Raw genomic sequence first — 18,527 nt, forward strand, 5'->3', positions numbered from 1 at the left:
GGGAGTGCTGCACGAACAGAGGGTCAGTACTGAGGGAGTGCTGCACTGACAGAGGATCAGTACTGAGGGAGTGCTGCACTGACAGAGGATCATTACTGAGGGAGTGCTACACTGACAGAGGGGCAGTACTGAGGGAATGTTGCACTGTCAGAGGATCAGTACTGAGGGAGTGCTGTGCTGTCAGAGGGGCAGTACTTAGGGAGTGTTGCACTGTCGGAGGGGCAGTACTGAGGGAGTGCTGCACTGTCAGAGGGGCAGTACTGAGAGTGCTGCACTGTCGGAGGGTCAGTATTGAGGGAGAGCTGCACTGTTGCTGGTGCTGGTTCAGGTGCAACCCGTCCAACTTGTACAGGTCCAACCTTTGCCAGAAACAGATGCAGTAATCTAGGAAACTAAAGCCCTCCCTCCTACACCATCTCTTCAGCCACACATTCATCTGCTCTATCCTCCTATTCCTTTACTCGCGAGCACGTGGCTCCGGGACTAATCTAGAGATTACAACCTTTGAGTTCCTGCTTTTTCATATGCTATCTAGCTCCTTAAATTCTTCTTGCAGGACCTCATCCCTCTTTCTAACTATGTCGTTGATACCAATGTAAACCACAACCTCTGACTGTTCACCCTCCCCCTTCAGAATGTCCTGCAGCCGCTCCATGACATCCTGGACCCTCCCACTGGGGAGGCAACATACCACCTTGGAGTCAGGTTTTCAGCCACAGAAATGCCTATCTACAACCCTTACAATAGAATCCCCTATCATTATAGCTGTTCCACTGCTTTTCCTCCACTCTGATGGAGCTGAGCCACCCGTGGTGCCACAGACTTGACTCTCCTCCCTACTCTCTCCTCCCCAGGAGCAGTTCTTGCTCAGATCAAGACTCTTGCCACTGAGATGGTGAAGGACTCCCCAGAGTTTTACTGCCTGCAGTCCCAGTTCTCCGTGATTTACAATGAGAGCCTGCAGCTCAAGGCCCAGATGGACGATGGCCACAATCTGCTCTTCACCATCCGGACCTCAGTCGAGTAAAGGACATCACTGAAACAACATGAGATCGAGAAATGGGACTGCTGGTGTTTGAAAGAACAACCTCATTGCTGGGAGAATACAGCTTCAAATTTTCATTAATTAATGTGATCAAAAATTTCCAGACTTTGGAGTTTTCCAATTCAATCTCGGAAATAAATATATTCGATCACAACATGGACTGAACTCGATGTCGTAATCTGTTTGTTGAATTAAAAGACAGTTTGAAGAATGAGGCAACCTCAATAACCCCGGGGTGATCCCACAGGGTATAAATTACAGGCTCTGGCAATGTGTCACCTCAGAGTTTAATACAGAGAGATTGTCTGCAGCACGAAGGGACACATCACTTCACACAGAAAATGCATCTACCTGTTCACAGCATCTTGAAAATATGTTACTCAATTCTTGCTGTCATTGGTGTTCCTGGTGAGTGACTATAACCATTGAAATTGTGTAAATCTGTGTGTGAGCTGGTCTCTGGTTTTACTCTGTGACTGATAATGTTAAATGCTGATCTAGTGGTCACTGTTATACAGACACCCGATCAGTGATATAATTTCCTTATGTCAAATATCCTGAATTAACTCTGCAGTTTTATTCCATTCTCTCAGCTGGTAATAAACCTCTGTTTGTAACTGACAGGCTCTCTGAATTATCAAGTTATTGCATTGAATGGAATATTGTCTAATGCTGAATTAGACCTCAGTGAAGGCAACTCTCTGAGTGAAGGTATTCGTGGGAGCATCAGTCACTCTACCATTGAGTGTGTGTCACTAACCGGAGTGCAACACATGATCCCAGTGACCATGTATTATTGGGAGTTTCTGTCACTGTGGAATTGTACTGAGTGTGGGTCATGAACTGCAGTGGAACACCTGATACCAGTGACCATGTATTCCTGAGAGTATCTGTATCATGCAGGGCCCCACCTGCCAAGAATGAGGCATATTAATTTTGCCACACATGAGCATTGATTTCAAACTGTTACTGGAGTGAAGAAAGAACTTACTTAAAAAAAAAGACAAAATCCTTGACTTGAAAGACATTTGCATGTTTACAGACAGTGCTTAAAAGGGACAACAGACCATTTTCTGACACATTCAATCCACAATGGACTTTTGATTACCAGACGTTAAAGATGGAGGAGCTAGCATTCTAGTTTGATTGCTAAGAAGGCCAAATGCACAAACGGACGCGGTCACACCAACTAGTCACATGACTAACCTGCTGGGCCACTTGAGTTTTTTGAAATAGAACTTGCCACAGAGTTTTGAACTGACAGAAAGCTCCTGGCTCCTAGATTGAGAACATCTCTCTCCTGTCCACTCCATCTCTTTCTCACCAGCCTTGGAATCCATTGAAGACACATGAACCCCAAGAGTGAAAAGTCTCCTACAGTTAACAAGGTTTAAGAAGAATACTGGGCCCATATGAAAAGCAAGAATTACCTACAAACAAGAACTACCTCCAAAAGGACTCTACGGTGAGCTCGAAGCACAGTAACAAGAAACTCTTCAGATTTATTTTTCTTCTGCTCTTTTCTGTCCCTATCTGCGTGTGTGTATCGCATATGCATGCTAGCGTGGGTGCGTCGTGTATCCGAAGGCATTAACTGAATTGGAGTTTAAGTTTAGGTTTTAATAAATTTCACTTCTTTAAACACAGGAAAGCCTGTTTGTGCTCATTTCTTGACCTTACAATTGAAAAGCAGTGAACCAGGATTCACCAACGGGGAGCTCAAAACATGATCTGTTTAAAATCAACCCAGTTACAGTAAGAGCAGGTGAAGGCAGAGAGGGACCCCCGAGACACCTTTCTCACTTGGTCGCAACACCAGTCACTGCAAAATTGTACTGAGTGTGGGTCACTAACTGGAGTTGAACACCTGATCCCAGTGACCATGTATTACAGGGAGTATCTGTCACTGTGGAATTGTACTGAGTGTGGGTCACTAACTGGAGTTGAACACCTGATCCCAGTGACCATGTATTACTGGGAGTATCTGTCATTGTCGAATTGTACTGAGTACAATTGTACAACCTGGTTCTATCATGAAATCATTTTTTCAGGTATCATATCTCTCCATTACATGAAGCTGCCTCTGTATTTTAACAATATAATTGCTGATGTTTGGTAATAAGTGTATAAAGTGAAATGTATTGATATTGCTCTGTCTCCTATTGAACTGCTCCAACAGAAACAGATGTTAACAACTCACTGACCGTTAAACAGCAGGACAGCACTGTTACAGCATTCTAATCCTCTGTATAATGATGTTTCTTACTCTGAGTATAGTTACTGTAAACAGTTTAGTTATTTTAGTGAAGATTAATCCCCTTCCCCCAACATGGTCTGAAGAATCTGTGGGTCATGAATGGTGAATTTTATTATCTGTCTACCACACAGGATGAATATTGGGCTGTGTTTATTAAATCATCCACTTCTGTAACTGATTATGGTTTAACGGATCAGTTCTTATCTATGATTCAGAGTCTTAACACATGTGACCTGTACCAATCTCTGCCCTTAGCTCAATGAGATGTGTCCCTGTGAGGAGAGACACCTATAACTGAGGAACAGACATAACAGGTTTTCAGAATAGAGAGATCAGACTGAGGGCAGTAAATAATATGAGTAAACTGTTAATGATGAGAAAAATAGTACACTTCTCTCAGTTCTGGTATCATTTGGTTAAAATAATTGCACCTTCTCCAGTGCATTAATATTCTTTTTGCAATATGGAGACCAGAACTGTACACGGTACGCTAAGTGTTGTATAACCAAGCTTCTATGTTAGTTTAATATCAGCTCTTTGCTTTTTCAATTCCATTCCTCTAGAAATGAACTCCATTGCTTTGTTTGTATTTTTATGGCCCTGTTAACCTATGTCGCTACTTTTCATGATTTGTGAATCTGTCCCCCGAACCCCTTTTCCCCTCGACCCCATTCTGATGCTTATTTTCCAAGGTATATTAGGGAACCTTATTCTTCCAACCAAAATTCAGCACCTCACACTCAGCTCAACTGAAATTTAATTTCCATTCAGACACTTATTTAGATTTTATTGTATTAAAGGTATATTTGGAAACCTTCATCTTCCAAACAATATTCAGCAGCTCACACTCAGCTATATTGAAATTCATTTGTCATTTAAATGTCCATTGTGCAAGTCTATTTATTATTAATAATATGTTCAGGTATTAACTCGACTCTCAATAGGATCTGGCTTCACCACTTCCCTCCCTGCCAGAACCACGATCAGGTTCCCCTTGTCCTCACCTTCCACCCCACCAGCCTCCACATTCAACACATCATCCTCCAACATTTCTGCCACATCGAGCTAAGTCCAACACCAAACATATATTCTGCTCCCCTCCCTTCCCCCCACTCATTGTGACACCCTGATCCACTCCTCAATCACCCCCAACATCAGCTCCTCTTCCCCAGGCACCTTCCCGTGCAAGCACAGGAGATGTAACACCTGTCCTTTTACCTCCTCCCTTCCCACTGTCCAAGGCCCCAAACACTCCTTCCAGGTGAAACAGTGATTTACTTGGACTTCTTTCAATTTATTAACAGTATTCACTGCTCACGGTGGAATCTCCTGGACATTGGGAGAGGAGCAAACACAGATTGAGTGATTACTTTGCTGAACTCCTCCATTCAGTCTGGAAGTGTGACCCTGAGCTTCTGGTCACTTGTCATTTTAATTCTACATCCCACTCCCACTCTGACCTCTCTATATCTGACCTCCTGCAATCTTCCACTGAAGTTAAACAAGGAACTGGATTTTTCAATTAGTCATTTTATTGCCTCTCACATGCAACATTGAGATTAAAAACTTCAGATTATAAACGTTGTTCTTACTTTCTGGTACGGCCTGTGCTGGTAATGGAGGATGGCTACACCAGAGTCACTGGATGTGGAGGGGGTGTGGGCTGGTGCTTGGGGTGAGGATCCCCTATTGGTACACAGCTGGCAGGCTGGTCCACACCCCTGGGGTCTACCCACCATTCTCCATCATTTTCCAGGCCACTGGAGCCTTCTGCTCTTTGCCAGATTTTCCATGCTCCCCTCCCCCTCTGTTATTCTGCTGTAACCATTTACATCTCCTCTGGACCCATCCTCTGTTTCTTTAATTGTCCCATTCACCTTGCCCCATCGTCCCTTTTATCATTGAATCACTCCTGCCCTCCACCCGATCACAGACCTTCCCTTTTGTTCTTTCCTCCCCCTATACCCCACTTTTCACTGACTATATGATTGCTTTAAAACTGTTAATCTCTAATATCTTCCAGTTCTGATGAAAGCCTATCAGCCTGAAACATTAACTCTGTTTCTCTCTCCACAGATGCTGCCTGACCTGCTGAGTGTTTTCAACATTCTCCTATTTTTATCAGATTTACAGCAGTTTCAGTATTTTGTTTTTACTCCAATGTTTATTCCTGGATATTAACAGGGGTGAGTGACATAGGTGGGGAGCAGAGTTTCAGAGTTTTAACTCCACAGACTGCCTCTTTGATCCTTGACAGGTTCCCCGTCCTGAAGTCAGCCTGATTGACAGGCTTGGCTTCCAGTCGGGCAGGGTGGACTCTGGAGCAGGCCTCAGGACCAGGGCGGTCCAAATGCTGACCCTGGTGTTTTGGAGAGATGTCTGATATCGGGAGGTCAGAGGGGGAGAGGGTGGTGACATCTCTGATCACTGGTCTGTCGATCCTTAAACCCCAGGGAGGGGTCTCCAATCCTGCAGCGTGGTCTGAGTCTGGGGAGGAGGAGTGGGAGGGGATTGGAGGGGGAGGGTGAGTGTCTGATCTTCAACCCCGGGAAGGGGTCCCCAATCCTGCTGATAGTACCCAATCTGGTTACGGGGATTGGCAGAGGGCAGTTTCTGTTCCATGACACAATGGGGGGACCTGATTTTTTGGGGCTTTCGACCCCGGGAGGGTGGTCTAAACCTGGAAGAGGGGGTCCAAGCCCGTAGGGGAGTCTGATCCAGGGAGGAGATTCCAATCCTCCCAGGAGGTTCCGAAGAAGGGTCACTGACCCGAAACGTTAACTCTGCTTCTCTTTCCACAGATGCTGCCAGACCTGCTGAGTGATTCCAGCATTTCTTGTTTTTGTGTGAGGAGATTCCAATGCTGAGGAGTGGTGCAGTCTGATCTGGGGGGAGTAGTAGGGTCCAATCACAGGTTGGAGGGGGTCCGATCCTGGCGCAGAGTGGGGTGGTGGGGGGGGGGTGCCAAGCCTGGAGGGGTGTCCAATCCCTTGGTGGGACTCCGATCCTTGGAGAGGTCTGATTCTGGGGTGCCTTATTCTGGGTGGGCAATCCGATCAATGCGGCTACAGTCCGATCCCGGACAGTGGTGGGGGTCCTGTCGTGGGGTAGCTGGGGTGTGGTGCCAGGATGGGGGGATGATCTCAAGGGAGTGGACCAATCCCGGACGGGGGTCTTTTCCATTCGCCGATCCCAGGTTTCTTTGTATGTGGTGTGGGGTATAATGGGGAAACCCGGCCGTACAGAGTTAAACCTGTAAAACAGATTAAATCAGAGACTTCCAGCCTCATTCAAATATTTAAATTACCAACCCGCCTCCTGGGAGCGGTTGTCTGTCCGTCCCCTTTCTCGACTCAGGTCAGCTCGGAGGTGAGCAGGTCGGAGGTATTTTGGGTTCGGGTTTGGGATTATTAAATTTTAACCTCTGACCCACCCCCAACCCCCCTGTTTCTGGTGCTATTTGTTTTTATTTCATTCATGGGATGTGGACGTCGCTGGCTCGGCCAAAATTTATTGCCCATCGCTAATTGACATTGAGAAGGTGGTGGTGAGCTGCCTTCTTGAACCACTGCAGTCCATGTGGGGTAGGTACACCCACAGTGCTGTTTGGAAGAGAGTTCCAGGATTTTGACTCAGTGACAGTGCAGGAACAGCGATATAGTTCCAAGTCAGGATGGTGGGTGGCTTGGAGGGGAACTTACAGGTTGTGGTGTTCCCATGCATTTGCTGCCCTTGTCCTTCTAGTTGGTAGAGGTCGCGGGTTTGGAAGGTGCTGTCGAAGGAGTCCTGAAGCTTTGCTGCAGTGCATCTTGTAGATGGTACACACTGCTGCCACTGTGCGCCAGTGGTGGAGGGAGTGAATGTTGATGGATGGGGTGCCAATCAAGCGGGCTGCTTTGCCCTGGATGGTATCGAGCTTCTTGAGAGTTGTTGGAGCTGCACCCATCCAGGCAAGTGGAGAGTATTCCATCACACTCCTGACTTGTGCCTTGTAGATGGTGGACAGGCTTTGGGGAGTCAGGAGGTGAGTTACTTGCCGCAGAATTCCTAGCCTCTGCCCTGCTCTTGTAGCCATGGTATTTATATGGCTACTCCTGTTCAGTTTCTGTTCAATGGTAACCCCTGGGTTGTTGATAGTGGGGGATTCAGTGATGGTAATGCCATTGAATGTCAAGGGGAGATGGTTAGATTTTCTCTTGTTGGAGATGTTCATTACCTGGCACTTGTGTGGTGCAAATGTTACTTGCCACTTATCAGACTGATTCAGTATTTGATGAGTTGCAAATGGTGCTGAACATTGTGCAATCATCAGCAAACATCCCCACTTCTGAACTTCAGATTGAAGGAAGGTCATTGATGAAGCAACTGAAGTTGGTTGGGAGCATGACGGGCCCCCTGTTTTACTTTTATTTTTAGTTGTTTCTTTCTTTTTTCTTTTTTATATTTTTTTTGTAATTATTTTGTTTTATTTTATCTTAGTTTGTTCAGTTTTCCTACCCACTGTTTTTTTTCATGTTAGTACTTGTGGCTGTTCAGTTTTCAGTCCGTTAACACCTTATCTGTGCTAATGCTTTGTCTTTCAACACACCATTAACATATTGTTTGCCTTTACTCCATGACCTCCTGGCCGGTTATTCTCTGTGACCTTGTCCTATCTACACCTTCTCCTTTGTTATCGCTTGCCCAAACCCCCGCTTTACTTGCTTAAAACCTTTCACATTTCTAATATTTGCCATTTCTGAAGAAGGGTCATTGACCTGAAACGTTAACTCTGCTTCTTTCTCCACAGATGCTGCCAGACCTGCTGAGTATTTCCAGCATTCCTTGTTTTTAATTGAAGATGGTTAGGCCTAGGACACTACCCTGAGGAACTCCTGCAGTGATGTCCTGGACCTGAGATGCTGGACCTCCAACAACCACAATCATCTTCCTTTGCGCTAGGTATGACTCCAACCAGTGGAGAATTTTCCCCCTAATTCTTATTGACTTCAGTTATATTTAGGGCTCCTTGATGTCATACTCAGTCAATTGCTGCCTTGATGTCAAGGCCAGTCACTCTTGAGTTCAGCTCTTTGTCCATGTTTGAACCAAGGCTGTAATGAGGTCAGGAGCCGAGTGGCCTTGGCGGGACCCAAACTGAGGGTCACTGAGCAGGTTATTTCTATGCAAGTGCCGCTTGATAGAACTGTTGATGACACCTTCCATCACTTTATTGATGATTGAGAGTACACGTGACTCTAGGATGGTATGTTGCCTCCCTGGTGCAAGGGTCAAGGATGTCACAGAGCAGCTGCAGGACATTCCGAAGGGGGAGGGTGAGAAGTCAGAGGTCGTGGTACATATTAGTACCAACAACGTAGGTAGAAAGAGGGATGAGGTCCTGCAACAAGAACTTAGGGAGCTAAGTAGCAGATTAAAAAGCAGAACCTCAAAGGTTGTAATCTCTGGATTACTCCCGGTGCCACATGCTAGTGAGTATAGGAATAGGAGGATAGAGCAGATGAATGTGTGGCTGAGGGGATGGTGCAGGAGGGAGGGCTTTAGTTTCCTGGACCACTGCGTCTATTTCTGGCAAAGGTGGGATCTGTACAAGTTGGACGGGTTGCACCTGAACCGGAATGGGACCAACATCCTTGCTGGGAGGTTTGCTAGTGCTGTTTGTGGGGGGTGAGGGGTGGTAGGGGGGGGTTTAAAACTAATTTGGCAGGGAGATGGAATACAGAGTGGAGGTACAGTAGGGGGTGTTGCACAGTCAAATACAGAAGAGAAACTGAGTCATTCTGGAAGGCAGAGCAAGTATTGACCTGTTAAGGCACAAGTGAAAAATGCAAGGCTGGATTGCATCTATTTTAATGCAAGAAGTCATACTAGAATTGAGGGTGTTGATTTGCACATGGGATTATGATAGTATTGCTATCACAGAGACATGGTTGAGGGAGGGGCAGGACTGCCAACTCAGTATTCCAGGGTATAGAATCTCAGATGTGACAGGGGAGGGAGTAAAAGAGGAGGTTGTATTGCACTGTTGATCAAGGAGTCAATTACTGCAGTAAGGAGGGAAGATACCTTGGAAGATTCCTCAAATGAAGCCATATGGGTATAACTTAAAAACAAAAAGGGGGCATTATTTGGCTGGGCTGTACTAAAGGCCTCCAAACAGTTAGAGAGAGATAGAGGAGCAGATATGGAAGCAAATCTCAGAGAGGTGTAAAAATAATTGGGCAATAATAGTAGGGGATTTCAACTTACCTAATATCAACTGCGATAGTCTTATTACAAGAGGCTTAAAGGGGGCAGAATTCTTAAAATGCATACAGGAGAGCTTTTTGAGCCAGTACGTAGAAAGTCCTACAAGAGAAGGGGCAGTACTGGACCTAATCCTAGCGAATGAACCTGGACAAGTGGCAGAAGTGTCAGTGGGGGAGCATTTCGGGGATAGTGACCATAACTCTGTAAGATTTAATGCAGTTATGGAAAAGGACAAAGACGGGCCGGAAATAAAGATACTGCATTGGGGGAAGGCTGACTTCAATCTGATGAAACAGGATCTGGCCAAAGTGGAGTGGGAGCAGCTACTTGTCAGAAAGTCTACATCAGACCAGTGGGAGTCATTCAAAGAGGAAATAGTGGGGGTTCAAAGCCAACATGTACCCGTTAAGGTGAAGGGTAGGACCAACAAGTCCAGCGAACCCTGGATGTTAAGGGATATAGATTATTGGATCAGGGAAAACAAAGGAGGCTTCTGGCAGATTCGGAGCGCTGAAAACAAGGGAGGCACTACAGGAGTATAGGAAGTGTATGGGGGTACCAAAAAAAGTAATTAGGAGAACGAAGAGGAGACATGAAAAAGCATTGGCGGGCAAGATAATGGAGCATCCTAAGGTGTTTTATGAGTATTTTAAGGGCAAGAGGATAACCAGGGAAAGAGTAGGGCCCATTAGGGACCAAAGTGGCAATCTGTGTGGGGAGGCAATGACATAGGTTTTAAATGATTACTTTTCATCTGTGTTCACTATGGAAAAGTACGATGTAGATGTAGAGATCAGGGAGGGGGATTGCAATATACTTGAACATATGAGCATTGAAAGGGAGAAAGTATTAGATGTTTTAGCGGGCTTGAAAGTGGATAAATCCCCAGGCCCAGATGAGGTGCATCCCAGGCTGTTATGTGAGACAAGGGAGGTGATAGCAGGGGCTCTGACACAAATTTTCAAATCCTCTCTGGCCTCAGGAGAGGTACCAGAGGACTGGAGGACAACGAATGTGGTACCATTATTCAAGAAGGGTAGCAGGGATAAACCAGGTAATTACAGGCCGGTGAGTCGAATATCAGTGGTTGGAAAACTAAAAATTCTGAAGGACAGAATTAATCTCCATTTGGAGAGGCAGGGATTAATTCGGAATAGTCAGCACAGCGTTGTCAGGGGGAGATCGTGTCTAAGTAACTTGATTGAATTTTTCGAGGTGACTAGATGTGTAAATGAGGGTAAAGCAGTTGATGTAGTCTACATGGACTTCAGTAAGGCTTTTGATAAAGTCCCACATGGGTGATTGGTTAAGATGGTAAGAACCCCTGGGATCCAGGGCAATTTGGCAAATTGGATCTAAAATTGGCATAGTGGCAGGAAACAGAAGGTAATGGTCGAGAGTTGTTTTTGCGAGTGGAAGCCTGTGACCAGTGTTGTTCCACAGGGATCGGTGCTGGGGCCCTTGCTGTTTATAGTGTACATTAATGATTTAGACGTGAATATAGGAGATATGATAAGTAAGTTCACAGATGACAGGAAAATTGGTGGTGTCGTAAATAGTGAGGAGGAAGGCCTTAGATTACAGGATGATATAGATGGGCTGGTACGGTGGGCAGAGCAGTGCCAAATGGAATTTCATGCTGAGAAGTGTGAGGTGATGCATTTTAAGAGGACTAACACGGGAATGGAATATACAATGGATGGTAGGACCCTAGGAAGTACAGAAGGTCAGAGGGACCTTGGTGTATTTGTTCATAGATCACTGAAGGTAGCAGCACAGGTAGATAAGGTGGTTAGGAAGGCATATGGGATATTTGCCTTTATTAGCCGAGGCATAGAATATAAGAACAGGAAGATTGTGATGGAACTGTATAAAACGCTAGTTAGGCCACAGCTGGAGTACTGTGTACAGTTCTGGTCATCACACTATAGGAAGGATGTGATTGCACTAGAGAGGGTGCAGAGGAGATTCACCAGGATGTTGCCTGGGCTGGAGAATTTCAGCTATGAAGAGAGACTGGAAAGTCTAGGGTTGTTTTCCTTAGAGCAGACAAGGCTGAGGGGGGGTCATGATTGAGGTATACAGAATTATGAGGGGCATTGATAGGTTAGATAGGAAGAAACTTTTTCCCTTATCAGAGGAGTCGATAACCAGGGGCATAGATTTAGGGCAAGAGGAAGGAAGTTTAGAGGGGGTTTGAGGACAAAAAATTTCACCCAGATCATGATTGGAATCTGGAACGCACTGCCTGAAGGTATGGTAGAAGCAGGAACCCAGGAACATTTAAGAAGTATTTAGATGAGCACTTGAAACGTCATAGCATACAAGGCTATGGGCCAAGTGCTGGAAAATGGGATTAGAGTAGTTAGGTGCTTGATGGCTGGCACAGACACGATGGACCGAAGGGCCTGTTTCTGTGCTGTATACCTCTATGACTCTACATGTCCATAGATCATGGAAGGTTGGGAAAGCATATGGGATACTTGCCTTTATTGGCGGAGGCACAGAATATAAGAGCAGGAAGGTAATGATGGAGCTGTATAAAATGCTAGTTAGGCCAGAGCTGGAGTACTGTGTACAGTTCTGGTCACCACACTATAGGAAGGATTTGATTGCACTGGAGAGGGTGCAGAGGAGATTCACCAGGGTGTTGCCCGGGATGGAGTATTTCAGCTATGAAGAGAGTCTGGATAGGCTAGGGTTGTTTTCCTTCGAGCACAGAAGGCTGAGGGCGGACCTGATTGAGGTATACAAAATTATGAGGGGCATAGATAGGGTAGATAGGAAGAAACATTTTTCCCTTAGTGGGGGGGCAATAATGAGGGGGCATAGATTTAAGGTAAGGGGCAGGAGGTTTAGAGGAGATTTGAGGAGAAATTCTTTTACCCAGATGGTGGTTGGAATCTGGAACACGCTGCCTGTAGGGGTGGTAGAGGCAGGAACCCTCACAACATTTAAGAAGTATTTAGAAGAGTACTTGAAATACCATAGCATACAAGGCAATGGGCAAGTGCTGGAAAAAGGGATTAGAATAAATAGGTGCTTGATGGCCAGCACGGACACGATGGGCCGAAGGGCCTGTCTCTGTGCTGTATAACCCTTTGACTCTATGACATCTGTGTGTTTCCATTGTAATAAAGCAGGGCATTTAAAAGCTGACTACTACAAACTAAAGAGAAAACATGTAGGGTTGATTAGGTACACCCGCTCAGTGAAGAATGGAACCTGATGGAAAGCACAGCAGAACAAGCTGTGGCTTTAACTGCAGTAAGAGCGAGATCCAGGAAGCTGACTGCTGCAACTGCAGGAAAATTTAAAAGGGTTTCTGAGGGTTATTAGGGTCTTGTGTCTGTAGAGATAGTAACCCCATACCTCTCAAATGGGGTAAACAAGCCCATAGTGGTTCTCAGGGACACAAGGGCCACTAAATCCCTTTCACTCTCCCCCAGAGAGTGCAGTGAACACCAGAACGGTGGTGAATGGTCTTGGAGGGAAGTGTACCTGTACGCCGGGTGTACCTGGAGTGTGAGCTATTTCTAGGACTGGTGACCATAGGGATTGTCCCTAGTTTGCCAGTGGACGGGATTGATCTGCTCCTAGGTAATGATCTGGTGGGGGTGAAGGTGGTAGCCTCCCTCACCCCCGGTAATGAAAGAAAGACTGCAGGAGGTCAGAGAGATAGGGCAGTGGCGGGAGACAGACCCCTGCATTTTCCCTGAATGTGTAGTGGATCTGGCCATGATCAAGCCAGCTCCCCCAGAGGCGACTGCATTGGCACTGCAGGCAGATGATCATAAGGTCTGCCTGTACGAGACTTTCTTTGAAAAGTTAGAAGACCCACAAAATGGATTTTCAGGGGCTGCAAGAAGTACAGAATCTGTTACAAACTGCTGAATTGCTTGTTGAACTATAGTAACCTGGAGCTCAGACACTGGCCTGTGCTGGTAAAACCCAGTTTGAACTAATTAATTTATGTGACAAGACAAAGGAGAGATCACAGGAATGAGCCTTATTTGGACACGGTGTGATACCGGGGTCTTTGGGCCTGGGCCAATTAGGAGAAGATACGAACGAGGTGAGCAGGCTGAAACCAACTGGAAAGAGACAGCTCAGTTTTGAAGAGATAAGAGAGAGAATAAGTATATAGATTTTCAGGCATAGAGCCAGCGAGAAACTCCGGAGACCAAAAATATGGGAAATGGAAGACCTTGCGTGAGCAAAGTGGCGACGACGTAAAAGAGAGAGAGAATGGAACACCTGGCCAGCGTCAGCTCTCCCCTTTCTCGGGTATTATTCTTTGTCTTCTGTGACTAGGTCAGGGGAAGGTCAGAGGAACCTAGTGGGTGTGCTTATTGATTCGAGCTAGCTTTGTTATTAACTGTATAACCCAGTTTGAGTTGCATGCTTTTGTCTAACTAAGTGTATAAGTCTTATTCTTACATTGTACAACAACGTGAATAAAGTAAATTGATAGTTAAAGAAAGGAATGAGTTTCCTCCTCTTTGTACTAAACCATTAACTGTAGCCGGTGGATTAAGTGGAGGGTGGCTCTCCTGTAACCTCGATATCCCAAACACCCAGCCTGAGCCTGAATTAATAGGACTTAGTCCCACATGACGGCCAGGATCAAGTGGGTGCAGGGAATAAAGGGGCCAAGGGGGAGTTGACTCCGCGCCACGGTTTACACTACCCAGTCTGAATGTAAAGCAGAGGGAGTCCCTGATTGCTACTATTTAAAGAATGAGGTACTAATGAGGAAATTGAGTTCTCCTCACAAACGTGAGAGCGAGGAGTGGCCAGTTGTTTACCAGTTAGTGGTGCGACAGAGGTACAGGCGAGAAATATTAAGAATGGCCCACGAGACTACAGTGGCTGTACATGCCGTATACAAAAGACCAAAGCCCGCATAAGACACAAGTTTGACTGGCCAAAACTCCACAAAGTAGTGGTGGAGTACTGCAAGAGTTGCCACATATGCCAGGTTGAGAGGAAACCCCAACCTACAGTGAAACCTGCACCCCTAAGTCCTGTACCGGTGTTAGGAGGACCCTCCAGCAGAGGGTTGATGAACTGGAAGGGATCCCCGCCAAGAACAAAAGGGGACAGGTAGGCACAAGGCTGGCAAACGTTTAGAAAGGAAAGGGGAAAATGTGACCAAGAGGGCAGGTTAAAGGAGATCCGGGAGGAATCCCCGATAAAAACCTCTACTATCTGGTCAGCCAACCCCAAACAATGTGAAAGTTAGAAACTACATCCTCCTATGTAAATACAGACACTAGATGCACCCCACCAGTGTTGCTAACCGCAATTACAGGTACCTGCAGAATCAAAGAAAGACCTCTAGGGGGCAGAGAAACAGTGAGGGTGATGCCTCACCTAGTCAGAGTGCCACAGGAGAGTGCACGTATGTACACGTACCTGTCGGCAGGAGTATCCCAGAGAACAAAGGGGAGATTAACAAAGAATTCTCCCCACAGTCAGAGAAATGGGGTACCACACATCCCCTCAAGTCAAAAGCCTTTGCATGACTCAGCAACTCTCGGAAAGAGAGTTCAGGCTAGAGCCGACCACTACTGATTCTCTTTGGAAAAAAAAACTCCCCCCACTCCCCGCCTTGGCAGACCTCAGCAGGACCAATGACCCTAGGCAGTCATGGAAATGGACGAACTGAAGAAAAACTTCCCCAAAGAGCCACATGTTTACTGGGATGCCAAAAAGGGGGCAATTAAAGCAGCATTGGCACCAAGAAAAGACAGGCAATTTTAATAAGTTTTAGGATTTATGAATGAATGGGAATGAATGAGTGAAATGTATGTTTTTTTTCTCGATCCTTGTAATGAAATGTGTCTTTTCTCAAATCACACTTCATTCCCTTGGGTGTGGAAGTGTCATGCAGGTCCCCACCTGCCAAAATGAGGCATATTAATTTAGCCACATGGCCATTATATTTCAAATTGCTGCTGGGGAGAAGAGAAGGGCTGTGACAAGGGGTTGCCAGACCCCTGGCTGAAAAGTCATTTATGCATATTAACAGACAGTGCGTGGAAAAAAGGACCTATCCCCTCCTCCAATACAATCCACAAACAGACATGGTCAAACCAGTTAGTCACATGAGTTCTGATGAAAGGTCACTGACCCGAAATGTTAACTCTGCTTCTCTCTCCACAGATGCTGCCAGGCCTGCTGAGTATTTCCAGCATTTCTTATTTTTAAATTACATGACTAACCTGTTTGGCAGTCTGTTTTTTTCTGTATTTTACAGTTTGAACTCAGAATCTGCAGAAAGCTGTTTGCACCTGGACTGAGAAGATCTCGCTCCTGTCTGCAACCTTCTCTTTCTCACAAGCTTCTGTATCTACTGAAGACACATGAACCCCAAGATAGAAAAGTCTCTTTCTGTGAACAAGGTTTAAGAAGAATACTGGGCCCCAACGAAAAGCCAGATCTACCGACAATCCAGGACTCTACAGTGAACTTGACGAACCGTAACAACAACTCTTCAGATATTGCCTCATACCTTTCCACTTTATTTTTTCTGCTCTTTTCTGTCTCTTGCATGTGTGTATCATATATGCATGCCAGTGTGGGCACGTCATATATCTGTCAGTGTTAACCAATTTAGAGTTTAAGTTTAATAAATATCAACTTTTCGTCTTTAAACCGAAGGATGCCTGTTTGTGCTGGTTTCTTTGCCTTATAATTGGAAATCAGTGAACAAGGATTCACCAAGGGGGAGCTAAAAACACAGTGTGTTTAGAATTAAACCCTGTTACATTAAGACCAGGTGAATGCTAAAAGGGAACCTGAGACCTCTTTCTCACCTAGTTGTAACAATGTTGATAGTGGGGGATTCAGTGATAGTAAAGCTGTTGAATGTCAAATGAAGATGGTAAAATTCTCTCTTGTTGAAGATGGCCATTTCCTGGCAGTTATGTTGTGCAAAGTTATTTGCCACTTATCAGACCAAGTCTGAATGTTGTCCAGGTCTTGCTGAGTTGTATGCCCAGACTGCTTCAGTATCTGAGGAATTGCAAATGATGCTGAACATTGTGCAATCATCAGCAAACATCCTCACTTCTGACCTTATGATGGAGGGAGGGTCATTGATGAAGCAGGTGAAGGTGGTTCTGCTTAGGACACTAACCCGAGGAACTCCTGCAGTGATGTTGCTGGGGCTGAGATGATTGGCCTTCAACAACCACAACAATCTTCCTTTGCGCTAAGTACAACTCCAACCAACAGAGAGTTTTCCCCCTGATTCCCATTGACTCCAGTTTTGCTAAGGCTCCCTGATGCCATATTCGGTCAAATGCTGCCTTGATGTCAAGGGCAGTCACTCTCATCTCACCTCTGGAGTTCAGCAATTTTTTCCATGTTTGGACCAAGACTGTAATGAGATAAGGAGATGAGTGGTCCTGGCAGAACCCAAACTGAGTACCTGTGAGCAGGTTATTGCTGAGTAAGTGCCACCTGATAGCACTGTAAACGACACCCTCATGACTATTGCTGATGATCGAGAGGAGGCTGATTATTGGCTGGATTGGATTTGTCTTGCTTTTTGTGGACAGGACATACCTGGGCCATTTTCCACATTTCCGGGTAGATACCAGTGTTGTAGCTGAACTGAAACAGGGGCGCAGCTAGTTCTGGAGCACAGGTCTTCACTACTAAAGCCGGGATTTTGTCAGGGGCCATAGCCTTTACAGTTTCAGATATTTCTTGATATCATGTGGAATTAATCAGATTGGCTGAAGACTGAGATCTGTGATGCTGGGGACCTCAGGAGGCTGAGATGGATCATCCACTCGGCACTTCTGGCTGAAGATGGTTGCAGTAATTACAGGAACAGTCGGGAGGTCAGTGTGTTGAGGGGAGGATGTTTTCTGTAAGGATGGGATTGAAAGGTTGCAGCAATGAGGAAGGTGTTTTTATGAATGGTTATTCCTGGTGATCCTGTTCTCACGGACACAGTCAGACCAGAATCTGCCCTTCCCCCCACACTAGAAGAAGGGTCACTGACCTGAAACATTAACTCTGCTTCTCTCTCCACAGATGCTGCCAAACCTGCTGAGTATTTCCAGCATTTCTTGTTTTTCTTACACATATTATAGTTACTTGAACAACATTTTAAAGCATTATTATCTATCATAATTGCTTCTAATTAAACTTATACACTTTTAAGACATTACACTATGCATTATTTACTTTTAATATTCTGCCATGCAGGTGAGTTCCATCTTGCAGGGCTAAATGACCTCTTCCGCTTCCTGAGTAACAGGCTCGAGGAGCTGAATGGCCTCCTCCTCTTCCTGTGTAACAGGCTCGAGGAGCTGACTGGCCTCCTCCTCTTCCTGTGTAACAGGCTCGAGGAGCTGACTGGCCTCCTCCTCTTCTTGTGTAACAGGCTCGAGGAGCTGAATGGCCTCCTGCTCTTCTTGTGTAACAGGCTCGAGGAGCTGAATGGCCTCCTCCTTTTCCTGTGTAACAGGCTTGATGGGCTGAATGGGCTCCTCCTGTATTTTCTCTGATTGGTCAGACATGGTGTGGGCCAGTGAATCTCTCTCTCTGGTTAACCCTGTCCTTGTCCTGTGTCTCCTCCCCACTCTCCCCTCCCCAGGAACAGCTGAAGATTCTTGCCAGTGAGATGGTGAAGGACTCCCCAGAGTTTCACTGTCTGCAATCCCTGTTCTCCGTGCTTTACACTGAGAGCCTGAAGCTCAAGGCCCAGATGGACGATGGCCACAATCTGCTCTTCACCACCCGAACCACAGTCGAGTGAAGGACATCACTGAAACAACATGAGATCTAGAGATGGGACTGATGGTGTTTGAAAGAACAACCTCATTGCTGGGAGAATACAGCTTCCAATTTTCATTTGTTAATTAATCTGATCAGAATTATCCAGTCTTTGGAGATTTCCAATTCAATCTCAGAAATAAATATATTCGGATCACAACACAGATTGAATTCAATGTC

Source organism: Heterodontus francisci, chromosome 29, assembly GCF_036365525.1.
Source record: "Heterodontus francisci isolate sHetFra1 chromosome 29, sHetFra1.hap1, whole genome shotgun sequence".
NCBI lineage: Eukaryota > Metazoa > Chordata > Chondrichthyes > Heterodontiformes > Heterodontidae > Heterodontus > Heterodontus francisci.